Raw genomic sequence first — 27111 nt, forward strand, 5'->3', positions numbered from 1 at the left:
GCAGTAGATATTAACTAAAAGTTTTTGAGCAAGCAATGCCATAATCAGAGCTGGCAGAAATAAGAGTGAGAAAAGACTGGGGAAGAAACTGGGAAGGCCATTAATGTGCCTAGGACCCAAAATATGAGAAAAATGATTGATCATTCATTAATGTATTTAATAAACCATCGATGAGCACCAAAAGTATTAGGTGTTAGAAATAGATTGCAGTGTTAAACAGTCAGAAATTAGAATCTAATAAGTGTCTGATTCCAACATCCTCATTGGAGGATAGGTGGAGACAGCCTAGATAGCATGAACTATGCAGAACCAGGGCAGAAGTGGGAAGCACACCTCATTACAAATCTGTTGATATGTTTAGCCAGTGGGTGAACACAAATGGAGATCAAGGATTAGTACACTTTTCAGAGCCAGAAAACCCTGTCCAAAACAAAGAGGACAAGAGGCAAATAATTGGAAGTAAGACATGAAGCCAAAGGATAGGAGGGTTAGTTAAGGAACTGAGAGCAAGAAAGAGCCAATTGAAATGGGTGAGCCTGAGAGAAGTCTGGGAAAATACCTGGGACAGAACAGACTGAATGTATCATTTGAATAAAATTAATTAATTGAGCTACAGAGTAGTTCATTTGTACATGGAAGCTATACCTGAAATATAATTTCTTGTTTCAATTCAGTGATTTAAAATTAAATATGCATAGAAGAGAAGTCTTCCTTTAACTTACCTAATTTTGTATGATAATAAATGTCCTCATATCTGTCTAGTATCTGAAAATTTCCCAAGATCCTTTACTTATACTTTATCATGCACTTACAGTAGCCCTATTAGAATGAAATTTTCACATTTGTTTAATGAAACTGGGCAGTAAAATAAGGTTCAGAGAGGTCAAATAAAGTTCAATAGCTGATAAGAGAACTTGGACCACAATATGTCTGAAAAAAATATTCTAATCACATACTACGGCAATCAAAATGCACCATTCAGTTCTTAGATTGTGGTAAGTATATTTGACTGACAACCCTGTCATTTCTTTGGAATACTGCTACATTCACATTATGTCCACACATCTATAGGTTTCTTCCCAGCCAATGACTGAGCACAGTAAGAGTACTAGGACAGGCCCATTTCTCTGGAATCTTCTATCAGGCAACATTAACTTGAGGTAGTCTCATCAGCTAACCCAGAACTTTCTTTAGAAGAGTGCTGCAGTGCTCCAGCACTTTCTTTAGAAGAGTGCTGAAACTCCTCCTATCTAATCGTCCTTCATTTCTTTTCTCTTTTCACAAGTGTCAGATACACATCACAGTGTGAAAGCTATCCTTACCTTTTTCCAACATAAGTCCTTATCCCTCTCACCAGTAAGTCTCTTGCACATCTAATCCCACCTTGGAATCTGCTTCTCAGAGGAACCAAGTGGATGTAAATAGTACCAGTAAGAAAGAGTTTGAGTCACTCATATCTCAGCTAGCAAAAGAACCCCATTCTCACTGGTATGTGGGGAAATGAATGTCTTTGGGAAAACGTGGCAGTACAATTGCCAATGATTTCACTTGTACTGACACTTTTCCAGTGTAGAATATCCTTACATTTGCAAAAATTAAAGGGTTTGAAATAATTGAGAAAGACAATATCTGTAAGGACAGTGGAGTTTTTTTGTTTATTGCTAAGTGGAACTGATAGCCTCCATAGGCATCATGAGAAACTGAGGGCAGTTAACAAACTATTAAATTCTAAGTGTGAATATTCTCAAACCACATACACAAAAATAAACACAAAATGTCTTAAAGATCTAAATGTAAAGATAGATACTATAAAAATCTTAGAGGAAATCATAGGCAGAATACTTTTTGACATAAATCACAGTAATATCTTTTTGGATCCACCTCCTAGCATAATGAAAATAGAAACAAAAATAAACAAATGGGACCTAAGTAAACAAAAACTTTCACACAGCAAAGGAAACCATCAACAAAACAAAAAGACAACCCACAGAACGAGAGAAAATATTTGCAAACAATGTGACAGCAAGAGATTAATATCCAAAATATACAAACACTTCATGCAGCTCACTATCAAAAAAACAAACAACCCAATCAAAAAATGGGCAGAAGATCTAAATAGACATTTCTCCAAAGAAGACATGCAGATGGCCAAAAAAATACATAAAAGGATGCTCAACTTCGTTAATTATTAGAGAATGTAACACAAAACTACAATGAGGTATCACCTCACACTGGTCAGAATGGTCATCATCAAAAAGTCTACAAATAATAAATGCTGGAGAGGGTGTGGAGAAAAGGGAACTCTCCTACACTCTTGGTGGGAATGTAAATTGGTACAGCCATTATGGAGGATAGTATAGAGGTTCCTTTAAAAAACTAAAGATAGAACTACCATATGACCCAGCAATCCCACTACTGGACATATATCTGGAGAAAACCATAATTCAAAAAAGATACATGCACCCCAATGTTCATTGCAGCACTATTTACAATAGCCAAGACATGGAAGCAACCTAAGTGTCCATCAACAGATGAATGGATATGGGAGATGTGGTACATATATACAATGGAATATTACTCAGCCATAAAAAAGAATGAACTAACGCCATCTGAAGCAACATGGATGAATTTAGAGATTATCATACTAAGTGAAGTAAGTCAGACAAAGATATATATCATATGATATTTCTTATGTATGGAATCTAAAAATATGAATCAGCTGAACTTATTTACAAAACCGAAACAGACTTCAAAAAGAAACTTATGATTACCAAAGGGGAAATGTGGGGGAGGGGGGGCGGGATAAATTAGGAGGTTGGGATTAACGGATACACACTACTATATATAAAATAGATAATCAACAAGGACATACTGTATAGCACAGGAACCTCTACTTAATACTCTGTAATAACCTATATGGAAAAAAATATCTGAAAAAGAATAGATATATGTTTATGCATAACTGAGTCACTTTGCTGTACACCTGAAACTAACACAACGTTGTAAATTAATATATTCAAATATAAAATAAAAATTAAAGAAAAAGACTAAGTGTGAAAACCAGTGGACCTCTTTGGTAACTTACAAAAAGACACATTTTCTTTATTGAAAGAGTGGACATAGCTAAGGTGCAGACACTGAATTTAATAGTAAGGCCGAGCTTCAGACACATTTAATTTCTCAGCAAGGCAAGTCTGTTATGGTAATTCCAGTCCCCTATTTGGGGCTTTGAAATGTGGAATGGGTGCATCTGGATGGTTGCCCTGGAATATTTTGACTCTGTAGACTCTCCTGGACCCTCTGAGCTTCCTGATATTTACCACCTCTTTCTATTATGAGCTAACACTTCTCTAGCATTAGCTGAAAGGACTAGTCGAAACAGGGAAAACACACAGCTACTAGAAGTTCGAAGAAAACGGAATACTTTGATATTTCAATGACTATTAGACAAAGGACTAGATTGACATTGATGCCTAGAGATCCAATGGATAATCACAGCCACCTTGCTAGAGTAGAGGCATAAAAGAGTCAGTTAACAAAAGGTGTCCTACCTGAAGTCCAGCTCAAAGTGGGCCATCAGGGTCCAAGGATCCACCTAGTAGTCATTTTCCCAATGTGTCTCCAAATGTATAACTTGAATCAATATACTTCCAACTGAAGTAACCTCCACGTTGAGTCTTTAGCATGTAGAATAAAATTTATCTGGTGGAGAAGGCCAAGTAGAAACCTCTGAAACTCCATTTGTCGTGATCACAGACTTAAAAACAATCTCACTTCCCATGGGAGAAGACTGTTTTAACTATATTACTTTGGATGAGGTATGGTGAGGCCAGATGCATATCAAAAGAGAGAAATAAGAGTCTTGTTGTGGTATACAGTTATCCCTAGGTAGTCACGGGAAATTTGTTCCAGGATTCCCCTTGCACATCAAAATCCACAGGTGCTCAAGTTCCTCATAGAAAATGGCGTAGTACAGTCAGCCCTTCATATCTGAGGATGTGGAATCCGCAGATATGCAGGACTGACTATACTTAGTTCCTGAGGAGAATACTGATGTCATGTAGGGCCTCTCAAGGGAAACACCAGTGTTGGTCAGGAGGCAGAGGGAGAGAGGAAAACTGCTGGTGAGGACCTTACTGTGGTTTTTGTAGGAAGAAATGGGAGAGGCAAGGCAAGCAGCTTTAGGATTGATTAGTTTGAACAATTTCAGCAGGCTCTGAATTAGGATGTCCCTGGTTGTCTATTACTAGGCCCTGGGATAGTTATTGTGTGTGTACTGTGGCTCAAAGTGTGAAAGCATAATAAGGGAGCTGGTTAGGGGTGTGGATTTAATCAGCTGCTCAAGAAGGCTAACTGACTAGCCCCAGGATAGAAACTCAGAACTGATGCAAGATAGCATTCATAAAACTATATTATAATGACTGAGATTATTGCTAATATTAATAATCTAAAACATGCAATGGTCTTGGTTCTGTGTATCTTGGGAGGAACAGCAATTTATTCTCACAGGATGGATACCTTTGCATCTCCTGCTGACAGTCCTTCAACTAGTATCACTATCTGGGGGGGCTTATTAAATGTTTAATCCATAGTCATAGAATCCCACACAACATATTATCCTACTACGGGACATCCTGCACAGTGAAGGAGAAAAAGGAATGGACCTATGATCACAAAATCCATCAAATGTATTATATACCAAACCATACAGAAGAATCTTGCCTAATAGAGTAACTGGGGTATTTTGCTGAAGGAACAGTTGGATTGTCAGGTCAGAGGAAGTACTTTGAAAAGATGGGTTATCATCCTGGATTACTCAAGGTGAATGCTCACTTAATCAGAAATCTCTATGCTGCTGTGTCTCCAATAGGATCAAAAGATGGAAACGAGAATGACTCCACTCACTATCATTCTCAACGACCCACTGGAAGATTTTGTGCTTTCCCATTCTTACAAATACAAAGTGTATAAAACTGATGATCCAGGTTGCCAAAAAGGGGCACACTCTTGTCATGAGAAAGCAAAAGTCCCATTGAACTATAAGCCACAGCTTCTGCCTTGGCATGTTGAACTCCTCATGTCTAGAGACTAGCAGGTAAGAAAAGGAGTTGCTATTTTGGCAGAGGTAACTGAATCTGATCAGCACGAAGAGGTAGGGATGTTTTTATACAATAGGGATAGAAAAGAATACATGTAGAGCCCAGGTGACCTACCTGGGAACACATAGAATTCTTCTGTTCAATTGTAATTATGGAAAGACATGTGTAGTATCCCCCACCTGAGAAAGGCATAATTACCAAGGAAGCAGACCTCTAAAAAGATAAAGGTTTTAGAGCACCCAGAAAAGCCATCAAAACCTGCAAGAAGTAATAGATGAAAGAGAAGGGAAATTATAATAGTGGAGGAGAAGAAGGAGGAGTACAATTTGTGTACTCCTAGACCAAATGCAGTGATAAGTGTTATAGTTTATTTTACTGGCCTTGTCCCTTTAGGTTTACCCTCAGGAAGTGAGTCTAACGCTGTAGTAGTATCCTATTGTTATTTTAACAAATTACCACATAGTGGCTTAAAACATCACACATTTATTTTCTAAAACTTCTGGAAGTCCGTAGTACAAAATAGGTCACATTGGGCTAAAGTCAAAGTGTTAGCGGGATTGTTCCTTCTAGAGGATCTAGTGGAGAACCTGTTTTATTGTCTTTTCCAGCTTATAGATATTGCCTGATTACCTGGCTCATAGTCTCATACTCCATCTTCAAAACTAGCAGTGTAGCAACTTTAAGTCTCTCTCTGACTCTTACCTCTGGCTCTTTTGTCACATGTTCTCTATCTCTCTTTTAACATCACATTGCCTATTCACCCTCTGCTTCCCTCTCTGACTCTGACCCTCCTGACTCCCTCTTATAAGGATCTCTATGGTAATACTGGGCCCCTATGGATAATCCAGAATAATCTCCCCATCTCAAGATCCTTAACTTAATCACTTTTAAAAGGTCCTTTTTTCTGTGAAAGGTAACATATTCAGTTTTTGGAGATTAGGATGTGGATATTTTGGGAGGTGGCATTATTCTGTCTTCCACAGTCTACCATCTGGGCACCAGAGATTTATGTCTATCCAACATGCAAAATACATTCATCTATCCCCCAAATTTCAATATGTTATACATGGGAACCATGGAGAAGCTACTTCTAAAACCTGTATGGGTAAGTAGATCTATATGATGTATGGGGTGGATTGTGTAGGTCGTGAAAATATATCACTCAAATATCTTTCTAGAGATACCATAGAAGACTGACAGCTTCTCACCTCTAGATTTACCATTTTGAGACTAAGGTTGCCAGATTAAGCAATAAAAATACAGAATTTCAAGCTATATTTGAATTTCAGTAAAACAACAAATATTATTTAATATGCAATATTTGAGATATTTGGGACTCACTTATACTAAAAATCATTTATTATTTATCTGAAATTCAAATTTAATTGAACGTCTTGCATTTCATCTCATAGCCCTAGCCAAAGTCAGGCTCTTTGTCTCCCTAAGCATCGCTTCTTTCCTTGCCCCTATCCCTATCTTAACCTAGAAGGGCAACAATTTTCTATATCAACACACACACACATACACATACACACACACACACACACACACACACATCTTCCAAGGAAGAAGAATATAGTTCATTAGGGACTAATGTTGTAAGATTTAAATGTAAAGGTTTTACTGCCCTCGCATTTGCTGGGCAGACCTCTAAGTGCTAGATGCAGGAAAGATGTAGACTTGTAATCAAATCTATCCTTTTGCCTGGTGAGAGAATTTATTCCTTTAAAAAGATTCAACTTCAAAAACTGTGAATGCAGAAGATGACAGCAGGTGAATACAACATAGTGGTTGCTGAACAAAGGTCATATTTTCCAATGAGATTTCTACACCTTTACCACCATTTCATAAACCAGGAGGGATGTGCCCTCTTCATTTCAGCTACACTTTAAGTTGGCATTAAAAGATTATCCAGCAATGAAAATAAAATTGACTGACCTTAAAGTTCCACTATTTGCCTTTGACTGGCCTTTTGTGGTGATCTTCCTCTGTCTTCATGACATAAAATTCCTTTCACATTCTAGTTTCTTCTTGTTTCCTTCTGCGAAATACATCTTGTTATGGCCCTCTTCTCTAGATACAGAAGAATTTTTAAACTTTCTCCCTTCCTATTCCCCACTATCTGGTCCCAAATTTTATGTTATTTACATTTCTATGCCTTTCTTTGCTGGACTTTATAGACCAAAAGAAAGAGACTGGGCCTCTCTTCTATCATGTGTATTGTAACAAGGTATCAAGGACTTCAAATAAATCTTCTACTACTGCCTTCCACCACCAGTCAAGGAAGGAAGGGGATACCCTCTATTTCAGTTACAGCCTAGACTACATCATTCAGTCCCCTTTCCTCTCTAGCAAGTCTAAATTTTAACACACTGTCAGCTGTCTGGAATGCAGGATATCCTTATTGCAGTGTGGATGATCTCTAAGAGAAAGGTATATAATAATTATTCTCAATTAGAAATCTAGAAATCCCAGCCTAGTTTCTGAGCTCTACTTATTATATCTTCACAAGTTTCTCAGCTCCATTTCCCACTGCTTATTTTCAAATCCTTATGTCTTGAGAAAACAAGATCCAGAATAGTTTGAGAGTAGTCAAAGATTGGAAGACATTAGGCTCAGAAATCTGGTTTTGGTCACAGAAGGTGATAACATTTTATTTATCTACTGGAGGTTACCAACCCAGTAGGAAGTAAGACCAAAGCTTCCGAAGAGAGACACTTGGGGAGAATTTGACTGTGAAAGAAGCACAGAGTACAGCGTAGAGGGGAGAGAGAGAGACAGAGAGAGAGAGAGGGAGAGGCCCTTTATTGTATATTTTTTGCTAAAGCCAGTCTGATTATAGTTTTCCATCATTTGCAAATGGTAAATACCTGTTTAATGCACAATTTAAGAACTTTCTTTCAGAATTCTTCAATTATGCAATCATAACCTGCAACCCTTTGCTGACTCAGGAATTTGGAAATTTTATTGTTTATGCTTTAATCTTTCATTATTTCCTATAATATGTACTTCCAAGTTTTTCCTTTTATCACCCTTGTTGCCACTCTAATAAGCCACTTCCCTCCTCAAATTATTTTTAAACACTTCTGGCAAAGGAATTTGTGTCTATCTGGCTACTCAGTGATTACTTCACTCTCTTGGTTTTGAGAGCTTAATATTTTCTCTAATGTCCTATATTGATGAATAGATCCTTTTCTCTATGGATTTTATTCTACAAGACTTTGCCTGATGCTTTGATCTAAGTGAATATACATAACAATGCTGGGGATGCTCAACTCTAAAACATTAAATGTGACAGGTAGAGGTATAAAAATAGAGAACAGTGTTTAGCACCCTATTGCCCAACATGCCTGTAATATTTCCATCACATTTTTCCTTGCTAGCTAACATCTGATTTTTTTTTTTTTCACTTTTCTCTTTTAACCATTTTGTCTTATTCCCTTTCATGTTTATGTCTGGCCAGCCTGCCTCGCATTTTCCCAATCCCTTCCTCATAGCTCACTGTTTATTTGGTATTTATCCTGAATTTGCAAAGTAACTCTTTTCTCGTTCTCTCTGTTCTTGACAATTCCACAATCTCTGCAAGCTGGAAGATTACCATCTCTCCTTTACTCAAGCTTCTCAGTTCTTAGTCCTTCATAGCTGTTGGTGATTCACACTACAATAAACCAGTGGCTCAGTACTTCACAGATGATTTGATTTCTATTTTCCTATAAGACGCCTGTAAGTAGTTTTAATTCTCAATTTAGCCTTAAAAGCAACAATGGTTACAATATAATTCGACTGTAACTTACTACCATTTGTAATCCATTTTTATTTTTCCTCTGTGGCATGAAATAAATTGTTCAGCTGAAATTTTCATTTACATTTATTTCACTATTGTCCACAGTCTGTGGGCAATCAAAATTAGTATATATTCCCTGTGTGACATCACAATGCTCAATCTAGTAAGTTTGTTTTGCTGTGATCATATGATCTCTACCTTTATTATGGTTGGGTAATATATTTGTTGCTAATTGAAAGCTGCTAAGTGTTTGGGAAGGTTGAAAAATTGATAAAGTATACATGTATTCACTCTTTTGTTCTAAAAGATGAGCTTTTTATACCCTCTTTAGTTTATTTGTCTCTTCTACTATGGAGTTCAGCATATCAAACCTAAGGGCAGAGGCATTAATGTGCCAATGTAGACCTAATCTCCTAAATGGATGATTGATGATAAAACCTTGACAAAATTTTAGCATACTTGAAGAGAGAACTGAGACAGTTTTGAGTTTGAGACATATTTTACCCATCCCCTGCTCTTGGCATTTAAAGTTGTTTGGGTTATTAGGCAGGACCTGGGAAGACATGTAACGATGTGCGTGGTCCCAGTAAAGGAAACACATGACAGATTTGTTTCTTGTAACTTCCATTTTCCAGGTTAATGGACATTTACCTAGAACCAGATTCTTTCACTTCCAAGACTCAATTGCCTAGGAATTGCATTTATAGTCAGTAAAAAAATACCTGAAAAAAAAATAGGCTTAAGGAAGATGTAGGGTTTTTGTTGTTGTTGCTTTTCTCACACACACAAAAAATGTATTCAGGAGGTAGCCAATCTAGGGCTCATTGATTGGTTCCATGATATCATCAGCTCTTTTTATTTTGCTTCTTTCTTACACTTAACATGTAAGTAACTTCAACCTTCAAATTTGTGTCATGCTCACTACATGGTTTCTGTTGGTCAGGACAACTTAGTCACGTTCCAGGTAGCAAAAAAGGTTAGGGCAAAAGGTAAACATCTTTTAGCTGAATAAGACATCCATGTTTTAAGGAACTATCACAGAATGCCTGCTTACATCTCATAGCCAATGCTATCTACAAGAAAGCTGAAAATGTAGTTTTTCTACAGTATCAGCTCCCAATCTAGGGTTCTGTTACTAAAGAAGAAGGTGAGAATGGATATTTATAGGCAATTATCTGTGTTTTTAATGAGGTATAGTTGATTTAAAATATTATATTAGTTTCAGATGTACAACATAGTGATTCACTATTTTTATAAATTATACTCTATTCAAAGTTATTATAAAATACTGGCTATATTCCCTGTACTGTACAATATATTCTTATAGCTCATTTATGTTACACATGGTCTTTTGTACCTCCAACTTTTCCCTACCTTGCCCCTCCAACCTTCCCTCTCCTAACTGGTACCCACTAGTTTGTCTTCTATATCTGTGAGTTTTTCTCTGTTTTGTTATAGTTGTTCATTTGTTTTATTTTTTAGATTCCACATATAAGTGATAAAATAGAGTATTTCTCTTTCTCTGACTTTTCCCATTAAGCATAATACTTTCCATGTGGTTGCAAATGGCAAAATTTCCCTTTTTATGGCTAATATAGATAGAAGATAGATTGATATAAATATAGATTATATATATATTTATTTACTACATCTTCTTTATCAAATCATTTCTTGATGGACATTTAGGTTGCTTCTATATTTTGGCTATTGTAAATAATGCTGCTATGAACATTGTGGAGCATGTAACTTTTTGAATTAGCATTTTTGTTTTCTTTGGGTATGTACCCAGGATTGGAATTGCTGGATCATATGGTAATTTTATTTTTAGTTTTTTGAGGAACCTCCTTACAATTTGCCATAGTGGGTACACCAATGTACACTCCCACCAACAGTGAACTAATGTTCCCTTTTCCCCACATCCTCACCATTGTTTTTTATTGTAGATATTTCAATAGTAGTCATTCTGACTGGCTTGAGGGAATATCTCACTGTGGTTTTGATTTACATTTCTCTAATGATCAGCAATGTTGAGCATCATTTCATATGTCTGTTGGTCATCTATATAACTTCTTTGGAAAAATGTCTCTTCAGGTATTCTGCCCACTTTTTTAATTAGGTTGCTTATTTCTGGGGGGTGGAGTATTGAGTTGGTGAGTTCTTTATATATTTTGGATATTAACCCCTTACCAGGCATATCATTTGCAAATATTGTCTCCCATTCTGAGGGTTGTCTTTTCCTTTTTTTTATGGTTTCCTTTGCTGTACAAAAGGTTTTAAGTTTAATTAAGTCCCATTTGTTTATTTTTCATTTTGTATCCTTTGCCTTAGGAGACAGAGTCAAGAAAATATTACTATGATTTATGTCAAAGAGTGTTCCGACTATGTTTTCTTCTAGGAGTTTTAGTTTCTGGCCTTACATTTAGGTATTTAATCCATTTTGAGCTTACTTTTGTATGCAGTGTGAGAAAATGTTCTAGTTCCCTTCTTTAACATGGAGCTGTACAGTTTCCCAGCACCATATTGAAGACATTGTCTTATCTCCATTGTATATACTTGCCTCCTTTGTCATAGATTAATTGAGCATAGGTACATGGGTTTATGGCTGGCCTCTCTTTTTAAAAAAAATTATTGAAGTATAGTTGATTTATAATGTGTTAGTTTCAGGTGTACAGCAAAGTGAATCAGTTATATATATACCTATATTTACTATTTTAGATACTTTTTCCATTTAGGCCATTACAGAGCATTGAGTAGAGTTCCTTGTGCTGTACAGTAGGTTCTTATTAGCTATCTATTATATATCTATTATATATATATAGTAGTATGTATATGTCAATCCCAATCACCCAATTTATCTTTCCCACTCTACCCTTTGGTAAAAATGTCTGTTTTCTACATATGTAACTCTAATTGTTTTTTGATAAGTTCACTTGTACCCCCTTTTTTTAGATTCCACATATAAGCAATGCCATCTCATATTTGTCTTTCTCTGTCTGATTTACCTCAATATGACAATCTCTAGGACCTTCTATGTTGCTGTAAATGGCATTATTTGGTTCATTTTTAAGGCTGAGTAATACTCCATTGTATATACGTACCACATGTTCTTTATCCATTCCTCTGTTGATGGAGATTTAGGTTAATGCCATGTCCTGGCTATTGTAAATAGTGCTGCAATGAACAGTGGGATGCAGGTATCTTTTTGATTGGTTTTCTCCAGATATATGCCCCAGAGTTGGATTGCTAGATCATATGGTAGCTCTGTTAGTTTTCTAAGGAACTGCCATACTGTTCTCCATAGTGGATGTACCAATATACATTCCCACAAGGAATGTAGGAGGGTTTGCTTTTATCCACACCCTCTCTAGGATTTATTGACTGTAGAGTTTTTGATGATGGCCATTCTGACAAGTATATGGTTATACCTCATTGTAGTTTTGATTTGCACTTCTCTAATAATTAGTGATGTTGAGCATCCTTTTATGTGCCTCTGGGTCATCTGTATGTCCTCCTTAGAGAGATGTCTATTTAGCTCTTCCACCCATTTTTGATTGCGCTGTTTGTTTTTTTCATATTGAGCTGTATGACCTGTGTATATTTTGGAGATTAATCCTTTGTCCGTTGATTCATTTGCAAATGTTTTCTCCCATTCTGAGGGTTGTCTTTTCATCTTGTTTATGGTTTCCTTTGCTGTGCAAAAGCTTTTAAGTTTCATTAGGTCCCATTTGTTTATTTTTGTTTTTATTTTCATTACTCTAGGAGGGGGGTCAAAAAGATCTTGCTGTAGTTTATGTCAAAGAGTGTTTTTCCTATGTTTTCCTCTAAGAGTTTGATATTGCCCCCTCTTACATTTAGGTCTTTAATCCATTTTGAGTTTATTTTTGTGTATGGTGTTAAGGAGTGTTCTAATTTCATTCTTTTACATGAGCTGTCCAGTTTTCCCAGCACCACTTATTGAAGAGCCTGTGTTTTCTCCATTGTATGTCCTTGCCTCCTTTGTCATAAATTAGGTGACCATATGGGCGTGGGTATATCTCTAGGCTTTCTATCCTATACCATTGATCTATATTTCTATTTTTGTGCCAGTACTATGCTGTCTTGATGACTGTAGCTTTGTAGTATAGTTTGAAGTCAGGGAGCCTGATTCCTCCAGCTCCATTTTTCTTTCTCAAGATTGCTTTGGCTATTTGGGTTCTTTTGTGTTTCCACATAAGTTGTAAAATTTTTGTTCTAATTCTGTGAAGAATGCTATTGGTAATTTGACAGGGATTGCATTGAATCTGTAGATTACTTTGGGTAGTATAGTCATTTTCACAAAACTGATTTTTCCAATCCAAGAACATGGTATATTTCTCCATCTGTTTATGTCATCTTTGATTTCCTTCACCAGTGTCTTGTAGTTTTCTGAGTACAGGTCTTTTGCTTCCTTAGGTAGGTTTATTCCTAGGTATTTTATTCTTTTTGATGTGATGGTAAATGGGATTGTTTCCTTAATTTCTCTTTCTGATCTTTCATTGTTAGTGTATAGGAATGCAACCGATTTCTGTGTATTAATTTTGTATCCTGCGACTTTACCAAATTTATTGATGAGCTCTAGTAGTTTTCTGGTATCATCTTTAAGATTTTCTATGTATAGTATCATGTCATCTACAAACAGTGAGTTTTACTTTGTCTTTTCCAAATTGGATTCCTTTATTTCTTTTTCTTCTCTGATAGCTGAGGCTAGGGCTTCCAAAACTGTTGCATAAAAGTGGCAAGAGTAGGCATCCTTTTCTTGTTTCTGATCTTAGAGGAGATGCTTTCAGTTTTTCATCATTGAGAATCATGTTTGCTGCGTGTTTGCCTTTATTATGTTGAGTTATGTTCACTCTATGCCCACTTTCTGGAGAATTTTTATCATAAATGGTGTTGAATTTTTTCAAAAGCTTTTTCTGCATGTATTGAGATGATCATATGATTTTTATTATTCAGTTTGTTAATGTAGTGTATCACATTGATTGATTTACATATGTTGAAGAATCCTTGCATCCCTGGGATAAATCCCACTTGATCATGGTGTATGATACTTTTAGTGTGTTATTGGATTCTGTTTTTTAGTATTTTGTTGAGGATTTCTGCATCAATGTTCATCATTAATATTGGTCTCTAATTTTTTGTGTATGATATCTTTCTCTGGTTTTGCTTACAGTATGATGGTGGCCTCATAGCATGAGCTTGGGAGTGTTCCTTCCTCTGCAATTTTTTTGGAAGAGTTTCAGAAGTGCAGGTGTTAGCTCTTCTCTAAATGTTTGATAGAATTCACCTGTGAAGCCATCAGGTCCTGGACTTTTGTTTATTGGAAGATTTTTAATAATAGTTTCAATTTCATTACTTGTGATAAGTCTGTTTATATTTTCTAATTCTTCCTGGTTCAGTTTTGGAAAATTTTACCTTTCCAATAACTTGTCCATTTCTTTGAGGCTGTCCATTTTATTGGCATATAGTTGCTTCTCTGCCCATTTTTTTGATTGTGTTGTTTGTTTTTTTGATATTGAGCTGCATGAGCTGTTTGTGTATTTTGGAGATTAATCACTTGTCAGTTGCTTCTTTTGCAGATACTTTCTCTCATACTGTGAGTTGTCTTTTCATTTTGTTTATGGTTTCCTTTGCTGTGCAAAAGTTTTAAGTTTCATTAGGTCCAATTTGTTTATTTTGTTTTTATTTTCATTACTCTAGGAGGTAGACTAAAAAATACTTGGCCACAATTTATGTCAGTAAGGTTTCTACCTATGCTTTCCTCCTAGAATTTTATAGTATCCTGCCTTGAATTTATGTCTTTAATCCATTTTGAGTTTATTTTTGTGTATGGTGTTAGTGAGTGTTCTAATTTCATTCTTTTGCATGTAGCTGTGCAGTTTTCGCAGCACCACTTATTGAAGAAACTGTCTTTTCTCTATTGTATATCCTTGCCTCCTTTGTCATTGATTAGTTGACCATAGGTGCGTGGGTTTATCTCTGGGTTTTCTATCCTGTTCCATTGATCTATATTTCTGTTTTTGTGCCAGTGCCATAGTCTTTTGATGACTGTAGTTTTGTAGTGTAGTCTAAAATCAGGGAGCCTGATTACTCCATCTTCCTTTTTCTTTCTCAAGATTGCTTTGGCTATTTGTGGTCTTTTGTGTTTCCATACAAATTCTAAAATTTTGTTCTAATGCTGTGAAGAATGCCATTGAGAATTTGATATAGATTGCATTGAATCTGTAGATTATTTTGGGTAGTATAGTTATTTTAACAATATTAACTCTTCCAATCCAAGGACCTGGCATACTTCTCCACCTGTTTTTGTCACCTTTATTTCTTTCATCAGTATCTTATAGTTTTCTGAGTACAGGTCTTTTGCTTCCTTAGATAGGCTTATTCCTATGTACTTTATTCTTTTTAATGTGATGGTAAATGGGATTGTTTCTTTTATCTCTCTTTCTGATCTTTCATTATTAGTGTATAGGAATGCAAGTGATTTCTGTGTATTAATTTTGTATCCTGCAACTTTACCAAATTCATTGATTAGTTCTAGTAGTTTTCGGGTAGCATCTTTAGGATTTTCTATGTATAGTATCATGTTATTTGCAAACATTTACATTTTTAGATCTTTCCAATTTTGATTCATTTGATTTCTTTTTCTTCTCTGATTGCCATGACTAGGACTTCCAAAACTACGTTGAATAAAAGTGATGAGAGTGGACATCCTTGTCTTGTTCCTGATCTTAGTGAAAACGCTTTCATTTTTTCACCATTGAGAATGATGTTTGCTGTGTGTTTGTCGTACATGGCCTTTATTATGTTGAGATAGGTTCCCTGTATGCCCACTTTCTGGAGTTTTTTTTTTTTTTTATCATAAACGGTGTTCAATTTTTTCAAAAGCTTTTTCTGCATCTATTGAGATGATCATATGGTTTTTATTCTTCAGTTTGTTGATGTGGTGTATCATACTGATTGATTTGTCTATATTGAAGAATCTTTACATCCCTGGGATAAAATCCACTTGATCATGGTGTATGATCCTCTTAATGCGTTGTTGGATTCGGTTTGCTAGTAGTTTGTTGAGAATTTTTTGTCTACGTTCATCAGTGATATTGGCCTCTAATTTTCTTTTTTTGTGATATCTTTGGTTTTGGTATCAGGGTGATGGTGACCTCATAGAATGAACTTGGGATTGTTCCTTCCTCTGCAATTTTTTGGAAGAGTTTCAGAAGGGTACGACTTAACTCTTCCCTAAATGTTTGATAGAATTCACCTGTGAAGCCATCTGGTCTTGGACTTTTGTTCGTTGGAAGAGTTTTAATCACAGTTTCAATTTCAGTACTTGTGATGTGTCTGTTCATATTTTTTGTTTCTTCCTGGTTCAGTCTTAGAAGATTGTACCTTTCTATGATTTTGTTCATTTCTTTATGTTGTCCATTTTATTTGTGTATATTTGCTTGTAGTAGTCACAAAGATCCATTTCATTTTTGTGGTGTCCATTGTAACTTCTTTTTTATTTCTAATTTTATTTATTTCAGTCCTCTTCTTTCTTTTTTCCTTGAAGAGTCTGGCTAAAAGTTTATCAATTTTGTTTATCTTCTCAAAAAAATAGCTTTTATATTCATTGATCTTTGCTCTTGTTTTCTTTGTCTCTATTTCATTTATTTTTCCTTTGATTTTTTTTACTTTATTCAGTGATACATTGGGTATTTAGTAACATATTCCTTAGCCTCCATATGTCTGTGTTTTATACACACTGTTTCCTGTAATTGATTTCTAATCTCATAGCATTGTGGTCAGAAAAGATGCTTTATATGTTTTCAATTTTCTTAAATTTCTGAGCCTTGATTTCTGACCCAAAAAGTGATCTGTCCTGGAGAATATTCTGTGTGCACTTGAAAAGAAAGTGCATTCTGCTGCTTTCGGTTCAAAAATCCTATAAATATCAATTAAATCTATCTGGTCTAATGTGTCATTTAACGCTTGCGTTTCCTTATTAATTTTCTGTCAGGATGATCTGTAAATTGGTGTAATTGGGGTGTTAATGTCCCCCACAATTTTTGTGTTATTGTTGTTTTCCCCTTTTAGGGCTGTTAGCTTTGCCTTATATATTGAAGTGCTCCTATATTGGGTTCATATATATTTATAATTGTTATATCTTCTTCTTGGATTGATCCCTTGATCATTATGTAGTTTCCTTCCTTGTCTCTTGTCACAATCTTTATTTTCAAGTATATTTTGTCTGATATGAGTATTTCTAGTTTTCTTTTGATTTCCATTTGTATGTAATATCTTTTCCCATCCCCTCACTTTCAGACTGTATGTTTCTCTATGCCTGAAATGGTTCCACTGTAGACAGCATATATACAGCATATATACAGGTCTTGTTTTTAATCCATTCAGCCAGTCTTTTGGTTGGAGCATTTTATCCATTTTCATTTAAGGTAATTATCCATATGTATATTCCTATTGCCATTTTCTTAATTGTTTTGGGTTTGTTTTTGTAGGTCTTTTTTCTTCCCTTCCTCTTTTATTCTCTTCTCTTGTGTTTTCTGCCTAGAGAACTTCCTTTATCATTTGTTGTAAAGCTGCTTTTGTGGTGCTGAATTCTCTTAGCTTTTGTTTGTCTGTAAAGCTTTTGATTTATCCATTGAATCTGAATGAGAACCTTGTTGTGTAGAGTAATCCTGGTTGTAGGTTTTTCCCTTTCATCACTTTAAATATATAATGCAATTCCCTTCTGACCTGCAGAGTTTCTGCTGAAAAATCAGCTGATAACCTTATGGGGATTCTCTTGTATGTTATATGTTACTTTTCCCTTGTTGCTTTTATTATTTTTTCTTTGTATTTAATTTTTGTGAATTTGATTAATATGTGTCTTGGCATGTTCCTCCTTGGATTTTATCCTGTATGAGACTCTCTGTGCTTCCTGGACTTGGTGACTATTTCCTTTCCCTCATTAGGGAAGTTTTCGACTATAATCTCTTCAAATATTTTCTCAGTCCCTTTCTTTTTTTCTTCCTCTTCTGGGACTCCTATAATTCAAATGTTAGTGTGTTTAATATTGTCCCCCACACCTCTGAGACTGTCCTCACTTCTTTTTATTCTTTTTTCTTTGTTCTGTTCCACAGCAGAGATTTCCACCATTCTGTCCTCCAGGTCACTTATCCATTCTTCTGCCTCAGTTATTCTGCTATTGATTCCTTCTAGTGTATTTTTCATTTCAGTTATTGTATTCTTCATCTCTGTTTGTTTGTTCTTTAGTTCTTCTAGGTCTTTGTTAATTATTTCTTGTATCTTCTCGATTCGTTCCTCCATTCTTTTTCCGAGATCTTGGATCATCTTTACTATCATTACTCTGAATTCCTTTTCAGGTAGTTTTCCTATCTCCTCTTCATTTAGTTGTTCTTGTAGGTTTTTATCTTGATCCTCCATCTGCCACATAATTCCTTGTCTTCTCATTTTGTCAAACTTACTGCGTTTGTGGTCTTTCTTCAGGTTGCAGGATTGTAGTTCCTCTTGCTTCTGGTGTCTGCCCCCTGCTGGATGAGATTGGTCCAGAGACTCATGCCATTATCCCTTTGGTAGGTGGTTTGATTGGTCTTGCGGAGACCAGAGCCTACCCTGGATATTGAGCAGGGTCTCTCCTTTGTTCTGTGGTTGTCACAGCCGTGTCAGGGGCAGGATCTGCTCCCTAGTTGTTGGAATAGAGGCCCTCAGATCTGTTTTTAGCTGTGTCTCTGATCTGCAGTGTAAGTTAGGCAGAACTGGAGCACTTCCACTGGGAGAGAAGCCACTGAGTATTCCTGCTCTGGAGCTGTTCACTTGTGAATGTGTTCTGTCGTTTCTCCTTTCACCCATTGTGTGGGCTCACAAAGTACACTGTTTTAGACTCTGCTCCCAGTCCCACCTTAATGGTGAGTATGATGGATATTGGCCCTGGTGTCTCTCAAGCATTGTTTTCATCAGGCCACTGGTGCAGATCCACTGAGGTCAGTTCCCAGGACTGCAGTAGTCATGCACCTGGACCTGCTGTGGGAGGTACAGAGGCCACTCAGACTCTGGCTTGGCCCAACACCTGTGTGTACATGCCCACAAAGCCCACAGCTGCCAAAACCATACCTGACCCAGCTGCAGGAGCACTTGTAGTCCTTTTGGATATTTTGCAGGTGCTGAATTTAGGAAGCCTTCTGCAGAGTTGTAACTCCATATTTCCCACAGCTGTGAGAAGATATTTCAGCTCTTCTTTCTTAGTCACAGAGCTCTTGGGATGCAGCTGTGGTTTTATCCCCACCTCTGCATGTGTTCCTCCCACCAGAATCTGCTCCAGAGGTTGCTGGAGCACAGGAGCCCATCAGGCAGGAAGGAGCCGAGGTGGCTGTCAGGGCGAGCAGGCTACTCAGGCAGGAAGGTGCTGGGGTAGTGATTGGAATATGAGAGCCCATGAGACAGCTGTCGGGAGGAGCAGGCCACCCAGGCAGTCGGGTGGTGGAGGAGGTGATTACAGGGGCACCTGAGCTGGCTCTGGTGGAATCCTTCTCTAGTGCCCTTGGAGGCAGGGGCTGGTGTGTGAGTATAGAAGCTGCAAAGGTGGCCCTGCCCTCTGTGTATCACTCATCAATGGCACTTCACTTCTGTTGTGGTCTGGGCTTCTGTCACAAGCATTCCCAGTTGAAGCTGCCCAATCCTGGACTTCTGGGAGGTTTTTTTTTTTAAATTACAAATCGAATTTCACTTGTAGTGATCAATCTGTTCAGATTTTCTGTTTCTTCCTGGTTCAGTCTTGGTGGATTGTATGTTTCTAGAAATTGATCCATTTCTTCTAAGTTGTTGAATTTATTAGCATATAGCTGTTTGCAGTATTCTCTTTTGATTTTTTGTATCTGTGTGATATTGACTGAAATTTCTTTTTTTCATTTCTTATTTTATTTATTTTCATCCTCTCTGTTTTTTTCTTTCTTTCTTTCTTTCTTTCTTTCTTTTTCTTTTTCTTTTTTTTTTCCTTGATGAGCCTGGCTAAAGACTTATCAATTTTGTTTATCTTTTCAAAAAACCAGCTCTTGGCTTTGTTGATCTTTTCTGTTTGGGAGAGGGAGCATCTCTATTTTACTTATTTCCTCTCTGATCTTTATTATTTCCTTCTTTCTACTGATGTTGGGCTTCATTTGTTCTTTTTCTAATTCCTTTAGATGATCAATTAAGTTGTATATTTAAAATTTTTCTTGTTCCTTGAGGAGGGTCTCTATTGCTATAAGCTTTCCTCTTAGAACTGCTTTTCCTGAATCCCATAGATTTTGGAAAATTATGTTTATATTTTCACTTGCCATGAGGTATTTTCTAGTTTCCTCTTGATTTCTTCATTGACCCATTGGTTTTTTAGTAGCATTTTGATAAGTCTCCACATGTTTGTGTTTTTCTCATTTTATTACCTGTAACTGATTTCTAGCTTCATACCATTTTGTTCAGAAAAAAATGCTTCATATAATTTCTATCCTCTTATGTTGGTGAGACTTTCTTTGTGGCCTACCATGTGATCTATTCTTGAGAATGTTTCACATGAACTTGAAAACAATACATACTCTACTGTTTGGGAATCAAATATCTTATAGATATTTATTAAATTCAACTGGTCTAATGTGCCACTTAAGACTCCTGTTTCCTTCTTGATTTTCTGTCTGGATCATCTGTCCATTGATGTAGGGGTGTTAATGTCCCGTAGTATTATTGTGTTATTGTCAATTTCTCTCTTTTCATCTGTTATTATTTACTTTACTTATTTAAGTGGCCTTATATAAGGTGTGTTTATGTAAACAAGTGTTATATTCTCTTCTTATATTGATCTCTTTATCATTACATAACATGTTTCTTTGTCTTTTGTTATAGACTTTTAATCTTTTTGTCTGATATGAGTATTGTTAGCTCCCAGCTTTTCTGTCATTTCCATTTGCATGAAATATCTCTTTCCTTCCCCTTTATTGTCTATGTGTCTCTTCAGCTCTGAAATAAATCTTTTGTAAGAAGCATATGTATAGTTTTTATTTTTTTATATTTTTAATTTTTTTTTTTATCCAGTGAGCCACTCTCTGTCTCTTGATTGGAGCATTTAGTCCATTGATGTCTTAAGTGATTATGGATAGAGGTATGCACTTATTACCATTTTGTTACTTGCTTTCTGTGTGTGTGTGTGTGTGTGTGTGTGTGTGTGTGTGTGTGTGTTGTAGTTCTTTTATTTTTCTTTTAATTTCTTCTCTTGTGGTTTGATGCTTTCTTGAGTGTAATGCTTTTGTCCCTTTCTCTCTCATTTTTGTGTATCTCTTATAGTTCTTTTATTTTGTTGTTACCAGGGGGTCACATATGTTGACCTATAAATATATCCAGTTTTTTTAAATGGGTAACCATTTAATGCCAAACATATTCTGAAAGTTCCACTTTTTTTTTTTTTTTTTTTTTACTCCGGTCTTCCATGTTTTGGGTTTTTGATGTCATATTTTACATCTTCATGGTTATCCCTTAAAGGTTTATGGCAGTTATATTTGATTTTACAATTTCTGTCTTTTAGTCTTTGTACTAACTTATTTAAATGGTTGATCTACAGCTGTTACTGTATATTTTCCTTGACTAGTGAGATCTTTCTGTTACTATAGATTTTTAGTTCTTGATGTAGCCTTTCCATTTCCACTTAGAGAAGACTCTTTAAAAAAATTTAGTGTAGGTTTAGTATTGATGAACTCTTTTAGTTTTTGTTTGTCTGAGAAGTTCTTTATCTCTCTTTCAATTCTAAATTATAATCTTGCTGGTAAAGTATCATAGGTCATGGATTTTTTTTCCCTTTCAGCACTTTAAATATACCATGACACACACTTCTGGCCTGCAAATTTTCTGGAGAAAAACCAGCTGATATCTTTACGTGGGTTCCCTTGTGTATGACTCTTTGTTTTTCCCTTCCAGCCTTTAGAATTCTTTCTTTATCTTAAAATTTGCCATTTTAATTATGATATGTCTTGCTCTGGGTCTGTTTGGGTTCATCTTGTCTGGGACCCTCTGTGCTTCCTGTACCAGGGTATCAATTTCCTTCTTCAAGTTCAGAAATTTTTCAGCCAAAATTTCATCAAATACATCATCAACCCCTTTCTCTCTCTCTTCTTCTAGGACCCTTATAATGGGAATATTGGTACACTTGATGTTGTTCCAGAGTTCCCTTAAAGTGTTTTATTTTCATTTGTTTTTCTTTTTCCTGCTCTAATTGAAGGATTTCCATTATTCTGTCTTACTGATCACTATGTGTCCTTCTGTATCACCTAGTCTGCTCTTAATTCCTTGTAGTGTGTTTTTCATTTCAGTTATTTATTTTTCTGTTTCCAGTCTGTATTCTCTGACTGGTTCCTTTTTATATTTTCTAGTTCCTTGTTAAAATTCTCACTTTGTTAATCTATTATTTTCCCTAATTCAGTTAACATTCTTATTACTAATGCTTTGAACTCTTTATCTGGTTACTTATTTATCTCTGTTGCATTAATTTTTTGGGAGGGTTTCCCTTGTTCTTTCATTTAAAACATACTCCTCTGTCTTTCATTTTGCTTAACGTTCTCTGTCTCTATGAAATTAGGTGAAACAGTTACATATCCAGGTCTTGAAAGGGTGTGCTTATGTGGGAGCATCCCTTTGCAGTCTGCATGTGCCTGTTGGCTTTGGTTGGAGAGCTGGATCTGAAGTGAGCATGAATCACCTGTTCCCTCAGAGTTTGCTGGCAGCTATTGTCTTGGTGGGAAGTGGGGCTGGAGATTGAAGGGCTAGGGTTACAGTTAGGTGTGAGCCTAGGCTTCTCCTCTGCTCACTGGCCAACTCCACCTTATTGGGTGGTGGAGTCAGGTGTCAAGTTGCTGGAGCATAAACCCTGAGGGTTGGGTCTGAGTTGCCTCCATTTCCACTGAGTGTGTGCCTTCCCTCATTCTGTCATCAGCAACCTCATCCTGGTGGGGAGAAGTGCTGGAGCAAGAGGGGCTGGAGTGGGCACTCATCATAGTTCAGGGTACAAGATGTATGGTTCCTAGCACTCAGGTTCAGAATCATGTACCACTCCAATTCACTGCCTCCATGAGCACCAGCAATGGCCACCATCACCTTGTTTACACACCATGCCAAGTTTGAGCTGGCTCTGTTCCCCACAACTGCATACTCCCCTTGCCATGGCAGCCTTTGCCCTAGTGTTGAGCTGCACTGCAGAGCAAGCCAGGCAGGATTGTGTACCCAGTTAGAGCTGAGACAGAGGCACTGGTGTGTTTGTGGGAAACTGGCCAGAGTCCTAGGCAATTTCAATCTGATTCCTCCACCTTTTTTGGGGGAGTGAGCAAGCATGTGCACACTCTTCACAAGCAGAGCCTTGTTTCTTATAATCCTTTTGTCAGTCTCACTGGTTTCAAACCAGCTAAGGGAACTCATCTTCCTTATGTGTGACCCCAGGGCTAGGACACCCAGTATGTGGTTAGAACTGCTCACTTCCCAGAGGGTCTCCAAGACCATGCAATCTCCCTTTTCTTCTGTGTCCCCCCCATGGGTGCAGGTCTTGACCTGATTGTTTCTCGTCCCTTCCTACCTGATTCTGTGTGGATCTTTCTTACAACCTTTGTTGTATAAAAATATTTCTTCCAGTGTCCATTTTTGTTTTCTTTTCATTGATAATTGCTCTACATGTTGAAGTTTTTTTGATGTGTTTATGGAGGTGGTGGTCTTTGTATTCTCCTAATCTACCATCTTGATCTCCCTCCCTCTGTCAGTCTTTTCCATAAAGATAGTGTTGGGTTCTATAGTTAGGCAAGTTATGCAATTGCTTTGGGAAAGGTATATAGTTTTCCTTTTCTCCTTCAATGGACATTAAATCTATTTGCCAATATTTTAATCTGTTCTATGCTCTTTAAATATCTTCAATTCTAAAACTCTTTTAATCTATTTGAATTGCTAACTAAACCTGGTATCTGAACACCAATCTTAGCTTATAAAGGCAGTTTCGCTACAACCACCAAATATTTGGATATATCCTAAATTTATTCTTAAAAATGGTACTCTTTTGCAAAACCAGTTTTATGTTTATGTTAGTAGACAATAGAAGTGTGGCCCAGAGTAGTTAACTACCTTGAATAAGGTCTCACAGCTTAAACATGGAGGCCAAGACTGGTTATTCATAGTCTAATCAATTCTATATGATTTTTCTGTTTTCTCTTTTTTTATCTTGAATCTAACATAGATCATTCCCAATATTTTATGCTGTGTAGAGAGGTAAAAATCCACACATTACTTGTGGACATATCCTATATTACTTTGCAAATTGAAAGTTGTTTGGGAAGACATTCAGAAGACATGGGTTTAAGACCCACATTCACCATTTAAGAGCTATTGATAAGACACTGAGCAAGTAACTGAATGTCTCCTAAACTTCATTCTCTAATTCTCACAATGTGAATTATAATTCTTTCCCTGTCTACCTCAAAGAATAATAGTGAGTACTCTCTAAAAGCTCACAGATTTATAATTTCTCTCCATTTTCACCACACCACCTTAGTTCATACCACCAACATATCTCACTTGTACTATGGTAATAGTAGCCTTCTAGTCTTCCATTTTTCACCATTATCTCTCATTCAAGTTTAATACAGAGTGATATTTTCAAACTGTAGGTCTAATATACTACTTTCCTGCCTAAATCCTTTCAAAGCCTTCTATTTCTTTTAGTATAAAGACAAAACACTGTAGCAGTCTATGAAGTTCTTATCTTATAGCATGCCCCTCCTCACTACAGGATATTTGTATGTACTAGTCCCTTTTTTCCTTCCCTTCCATTACCTGCACTCCAGATAGTCAAATAGCTTAACCCTTAGACATCAGTTCACAGGTCAAGTTTTCAAAAAAGCCTTCCCTAATGCCCCATAAATAAAAATTAATTTGGACTCCTATTATATAGTATCATAATACACTAATTTTCTATAATATCACTTATCACAGTTTATAATTATATATTTACTTCTATAATTATTTGATTAATGTTTATGTCACCCACTAAACTGTAAGATTTATAAAAACCTGTTTTGTCCACCATTATATCTTTCAACATCGTGCACAGTGACTGGAATATAGTAAGATGGTCAATAAATATTTGTTTAATAGATAAATAAAATGATATAATGAATACGAAAACTCTTTTACACTGTGAAATGTTGAATATAATTCAAGTATGACTATTATTTTTATCACAATCATATTATTATTACATGATCTTTAGGAGTATCCTTTTGATACATAGCATAGTGCTGGTCATGTAGTATATATTCAATAGATGTTTTTTCCAAGAAGTGAATTATGATATGAGAGAAAATTAGCTAATTGGTGACACAATGGATTTATACCAAATTATAAGTAGAAAGAAATGGAACAACAGTTTGGAGAGGAAGAGAAACACATGGGTATCATTTCAGTCAGATGCCAGTGAAGTTTTAACTGCCAAAATTCTGGGGGTCCTTGGTCTAGGGAAAGTCATTAAAACAGTGAGGATAAGAAGACACTAAGGTCTAGGCACCAAAAATGTAGACTACCAATGCCAGGGAACTGTGGATCTCATTCTCTACACTGTTATTTTCTTATGCCTAATATTGAATTTGGTGAATAGCTTTGCTAAGGTGCTAGCCAGCCACAAAATGAGGCTCTAGCAACTAAAGCCTAAGCAAAGTAAATTTTGATGGTAGAAACAACAGAAGAACCAGAGCAGTACTATATGCTTATCGAGATTTGGTTTGTTTAGGACTTTACACTGTGGGACCTTGGCAGTAAAGGAGCAGTATGGGACCACTTTATTGCTTGTGATAGTAGGAGAGCATGTAAAGGCAGAAGAGGACATAGGAAGGGAAGCAGGTAGAAGGGGAATAAAAAAGCCCAGGACAAACTTATCTTACAATTTTGCCAAGGCTACTCTCTTCACAGCATTCCACTGGATAAAACCACTGCACAGGAATATAGAATTTCAAGGAAATCGAAACACTAATCGAATTAGAACTTCATGTCTGATGAAGTCTCTTCTATATTCAAGAAGTTATTTGTGCTACCCTTGGGACATGAAGATATGGTTAGAAACAAGCCTCTGTGAGTTACCTCTCCAAATCAAACCTAAAATTGTGTTACTAAAGGAGTACAAAACATGTGAGTCTTATAAAGCTATAGAACGCATGGAACTAGTGCCATATTACATAGCAATTAGAACAGGGCACTGCTTTTTTCAAGCCATCACTCATCCTAATGTACAACTAATTCTTCCATTTTATTCAGTGATTATTATTACCATTATTATTATTGTAGTTATTTTTATTATTATAACATGGAATCCTCAAAGCTAGCTAGTGGGAATAAAAACTGTACAGTAGGCATATTGTTTAAGAGAAATCGTCTCAATAAGTTGATAAAAAGAAAACAGCTAAAGTTGTTTTATAATTTTACATTAAAATTTCCCTCTTTTACACGTGTTAGTGATTCATCATCCCTCTACAACAAATGAACTTCATATGGGAGAATAAACTAATCTCAAACTTCTGGCCATGTTGATTTTTTCCATTTTCTGTGTGGTAATAAAACTAAAAATATACCAAAGGTTAGATCATGTGGATGTCATACTACAAATCATAGTCATATGTCCATATTTACATTTTAATTATATAGGATGTGAATAAGCAATAGAATTACCATATCTTTCTGAAAATTTCCTAAATCTCTATAATTGTAGCTTCCTATTAAACTCAGCATATGCAGCCTAAACAAAAATCTCGAAAGGTAGTTGTGAACAAATGTACTGCTAATAAAGAACATCATAATAAAATTTTATAGTATAAAATAAAATAAAACTGAAATTTTTGTAAGTCAAATTACTTTGCTATACCATCTGTCAGAATATTAAAATCAAAGCAAGCTGAAATGCAACAGGAAATTTTCTGTTTGTTTATTCAAACAAACAATTTAGAGCACCTACTATGTGCCAGGAACTATTTTTGGCACTTGAAAAATAATGATGAGGAATACAAGCATTGTTCCTTCATTCACTTTGTGGTAGAGTTATGTTGGGCGTGTGGAGAGGAGGATGGATACAAGTAAGCCAGCAAATGCAACACAGTGATGTTTAAAGTATAAATTGTTGTGATATTATTAACCTTGTTTTACAAGTAAAGAACTTGTAAAAAACAGTTGAAAAAGTTA

General features: G+C 36.1%; 2 long non-coding RNA genes across 2 annotated transcripts in view; one reads left to right on the forward strand and one right to left on the reverse strand.

Annotated features, from left to right (window-relative positions):
* The window catches only part of LOC309620858, a 491448-nt gene that overhangs the window by 214277 nt on the left and 250060 nt on the right, over positions 1-27111 (reverse strand). The window lies entirely within an intron of this gene.
* LOC309620819 overlaps positions 1-27111 on the forward strand; it is a 208928-nt gene that overhangs the window by 28048 nt on the left and 153769 nt on the right. The window lies entirely within an intron of this gene.

This window comes from Balaenoptera borealis (genome assembly GCF_965194805.1).
Source record: "Balaenoptera borealis genome assembly, chromosome: X".
Lineage (NCBI taxonomy): Eukaryota > Metazoa > Chordata > Mammalia > Artiodactyla > Balaenopteridae > Balaenoptera > Balaenoptera borealis.